General features: G+C 48.3%; 1 protein-coding gene across 6 annotated transcripts in view; it reads right to left on the bottom strand.

Annotated features, from left to right (window-relative positions):
* The window catches only part of LOC102679772 (LIM domain only protein 3-like), a 78,544-nt gene that overhangs the window by 11,778 nt on the left and 62,382 nt on the right, over positions 1–4,384 (bottom strand). The window contains exon 2 of one of the 6 annotated variants that reach the window (XM_031515298.1): positions 2,213–2,218. The exons of the other annotated variants lie outside the window; for them this stretch is intronic. The gene's annotated coding sequence lies outside the window, so the exon portion shown is untranslated. The remainder of the gene's footprint in view (positions 1–2,212; positions 2,219–4,384) is intronic. 6 annotated transcript variants of the gene reach the window in all.

Raw genomic sequence — 4,384 nt, 5'->3', positions numbered from 1 at the left:
TTCCGGACCCGATACAGGGACCCCGCCATCACTTCCGCGCCGACTGTCTTTCGTGGTTCCGAGCGAAATGGGGCGAGTCGAGGGGGGTGTGGGCGCATCGACGATCGACGAATAGGCGGCGGATACGAGTTTTTATTCGGTCAATATAAGGAAGGGTACCCTTGCGAAGATTACGAAACTGCCCTAACGGCAATATGGGATGGATATCGTGCGCGGCCCCGCTGCCATCCCCGGGATACGCTGTCGCTACGGACACACGGGGGCTGGTTTAATAAAAATGTCAAATATAAAGTGGCCGGCCGGGGGACGGACGTTTTAGGAAATAAATAAATGTAAAAGAAAGAGGGAGAGAGGGAGGGAGAAAGGAAGGAAGGAAGGAAGGAAGGAAGGAAGGAAGGAAGAAGTGTAGCGTTTCGACGTAACGCGGGGAGAGGGAGACGAATTCGTCCGTTGTGTAATAATAAGCGAGAGAATAGGCAGGCTGTCGTATAATATCTCGATGCGGGTGGAAATTGGCCTGTCGGATGGTTTAGAATATGCGTTGCGAATGAAATTAGTTTAAAAACTATAATAAAATTCAACGATCCCATTTGTGCGCCACCTGATCGCGTATTATTCCTCTCTCGTTTTTCGTTACAGGTTACCTCGATATCGATACGTGACTTAAAATAACCCCGTTCTTATCCAGATTCCCCCTTTCTCCCCCTACCTCTAAAATGGCCAACGGTATAATATCAGGGGTTGGATCTATAGGGCAGAATTAAATTATGCGTTACGAATGAAATTACTTTGGAAAACGAAAACGAGAATTCAACGACCCCGTTTGAGTCACTCGATCTCCTCGTATATACCACCACCACCGCCACTCCCGTTTCGTATTACGGATCCGCTGCAATATTGATACGCAATTAAGAATATCCTCTGCGTACTTGTCCGGATTCCCGTGCTCACCGGGGAACCCTGTTTAATTGCATCTAGCGTCGAAGCAATTAGACAAGTAATCTCACACGTATCTCTTATCCGCCCGTGAAACTCGATATTTCGTGGCTGCGCGAAACGAGTCGATCAAATATGAAAATAACTCGGTCGCGATTTAACCGAGGTCGAACTTGGACGAGAGAGAGAGAGAGAGAGAGAGAGAAAGGAGAAAGAGAGAGAAGCGGAAAGAAACGAGGGGACGGAAGAGGAGGGGGGGGGGGGGGGAATAAGGAGGAAAAAAAATTGGGCGTATAAGAGGGAGGGAAAAAAATCAGAACGCACCCTCATCCTCGTCGAGTCACGTTCCGCATCTTGCCGCGTGTCCTTCGAGCCGTGGATCGAGCGGGTAGCGAGAGCGCGGCCGGTCTCGTCTCGGGTACGCGTTGGGAATAGAGCGCAGGATAGGGCAAAGTAGAGGGCACGAGGTGGTGCATAACACGAGGCGGCAGGCACGGCTGCAATTTCGGGGTTTAATAATGATCCCAGCCGACGCGGCTCAAGGCTGTATCCCGTGTCATTATACTGTGAAGTGGAGAGGCTGCTAATTAGTCATTAGCGTAGGAAAAAGACACCTTGAACAGGGTTGGTAGGTACAGGACGGGCAGCAACCCCATCCGACGGACGGTGGTGCATAGGTACGGCAAACTTGAGCAAACAGGGTGTAGCTTCTAGCCTACGTCTAATTGGACCCTAGCGACGTAAGTTCTACTAATTGAGACCAGGCCTGTAACTATCAGCCGCGCGACAAGGGCCTTCGTAAATTCGCCGAGGATCGACGGTAGTCGGTGAATATACGTGTGCCCGTGTGCCGGTCGCGCGCGCACACCCTCGCCGACACGGGAACTGCGCCCGATCCCGAGAACGCGCACGTCCCTTTCTTGTTTTCGTTCGTTTCTTGTCGTTCTTCGCGTCTTGGAACGTTGAACTTTCAAAAAGAAAAAAATCGCGCCGCGCGAATCTTTGAAAAGTGAAAGAGGAAAAAGAAGGGAAAGACGAGGAAGAAGACGGAAGAATATATACGTATATACATACATATATATATATATACGTAGATTTATAATTGAGAGACTTGACACTCGACGAGCGAGAGAGTGGGCCGAAATTTTTCTTACGGGTATATTTCATAAATGTCCGCACGGCCGCGCACCACTAATTTGCATCGTGTATCTATGCATATATTTCATGGTCTAGAAGTTATTAGTCTCGCTCCAGTAAGCGCGATACAGTTTGCAACCTATGACTAATTGGAAGTCGGTAACGTAGCTGCAAGTTTCGCTAATTGAGACGACCAGTTTAGTAACTACTAGAGAGCGCANCGACTACTTTCGTTTCCACTACCATCGCGCGCGAGATTAACGTTTAATTAAGCATTGGCGCTTAACTAAACGGGGCCCGGCCGCGTTGATTTCACGAGTCATAGTTTCCGGTGATATAAAACGAAATCGCCGGTTGATACGCCACTTTCGAAACCAGGCGTCGTCCAATTAACCGGCGCGCCGGGAGGACGCGTTTAATCGTCCCAATTAATGGCTCCGCTTCGAAATTTCGACCTCCTCCCTGCAAATCCCCGCCACAGACAAGATCGTTTGCCGCGTGATCTCACCGCCACCGATCTTCTTCTCTTCCTTGATCTTTTTTTAACGACCTTTTCCCCGGATTTTTTAAGATGGGGAGAGAAAGGAAGGGAAGGGAGGGAGTGGTAGGATAACAAACGCAATCACGCGGTGCTCGAGCATCCAAGCTTTCTAAGAAAGGTCCTCGAAATTCGAACAACACGATAACGACTGGGATCCTGCCTCGGTCCTCGCGGTCGAATCTCCTCCAACTATACCAGAAGACATATAAATTTCACAGCGGTCGCGTAACGAATCCACCGGGGAGAAAGAAGGAGAAGAAGGTAGCCAAAGAAGGGGAGGGGGGTAAGAGAGAGACGGAGGGAGGAAGCGGAGGGCGAAAGCTGCAAGTGGTGAATAGGGATGGAAGAGAGAGGACGATACATATATATATATATATATACATCGGTGTAACGGTGGGTGAGAAAGAGAGAAGGATGGAGCAGGGGAGGAGAGGGGAAGGAAGGTAGGTAGAGCCAAATTTTAATTTCACCCCTAACAAGGGAAGGAGTACCGAGTAGGGTGCTCCTCGGCCCCTTCAGGACCATGCTATTCCATCCTTCAGAATCATTATATCGCCAATTAGAAGATAGCGGAGCTCGCCGACGCCTAACAAGCTTCCTGGGGAGACAGATCTACTCCCGATCTTACCGTTATACGCGCTGGCAACCGTACCGCGCGCTCCGCCGCTGTCTTCGTAGCGAGAGCTCGTTATAAAATATTCTTCTAACCGCTCTCTGTCTTTCTTCTTCGTTTACGCCGTCCCTCCTCTCTCTCTCTCTTTCTCTCTCCCTTTTTCTCTCTCTCTCTTTCCCTTTCTCTTGCTCTCTGTTTTTCCTCTCCGAGTCGTATCTACGAGTCCAGATATTTTCGAAGCTTGGCGCTAATTAGCCGGTAACTACGCTAACGATTATCGCCGGGAATAACTGCGGAATTTCGTTCCCTCGTGTCGTCTTTCATCGGGAACATTTTTTTCCCCATTGAATTAAGAAAAATTCGAAACGACGGAGGAGAGGAACGAGAGGCGTGAAAGAACGAGCGGAGAAGAATCGTGGCAAAGGACGAGAGGAGGAGAGGGGGATAATGGTATATCCGACTTTGAACTTCTCCAACTTGAATTCCTCCGGCGAGTTTATTTCCCACGTTTCCCGCCCGCTCGGTGAAAATGTACAACGCGCATCAATACGAAACGTTTCCCGTTTGACGCGACTCCCATTAAACCGTCCTCGAAGAAACAAGCAGCTCGAGCAACGCTACTAGCCCCTAGGATGACGCGTCGAGAGACGACAGGCTTGAGGTTGGCGGAGAAGCGAAATGGAATTGTTCGATGGTGTATACGAGGGATATAGGGATAGATTGTAGGCGGATGCGCGTCGATGTCGCTGTGAATAGGAAAGAATTCAATTTAACCTTATTTTCGTCCATATCAGATCCGCGACGATAAATTTCAAGGGAGGGATAAAATGTAAAATTCTTCTTCCGCGACCGATTATCTTTCTTTTTTGATTCTTCAAAATACATCGAAACGGAGAATTTTTTTCAAAAGGAAAGGTTAAAAAAATTCCACGTACTCCTTTCATCGGATCTATTTTTAGACTTGATCGAATGAGATTAAATAAGCGATAAAAGTTTTTGGAAAAAAATTCAACGCCTTGTGTATTCAGCGAATAGGCGGTATTCGTTTTCGAATGGACGCATACCGTCGAAACATGGATTTGAACAACCCTTCGAATCGACCACCCGTGCAATGTTTATTTTTACCCTTGTCTATGTTATGTTTATATTTGCGCTAC

This window comes from Apis dorsata, unplaced genomic scaffold, assembly GCF_000469605.1.
Source record: "Apis dorsata unplaced genomic scaffold, Apis dorsata 1.3 scaffold_61, whole genome shotgun sequence".
In the NCBI taxonomy this organism is placed as follows: domain Eukaryota; kingdom Metazoa; phylum Arthropoda; class Insecta; order Hymenoptera; family Apidae; genus Apis; species Apis dorsata.
This window is presented reverse-complemented; position numbering and strand designations above follow the sequence as displayed.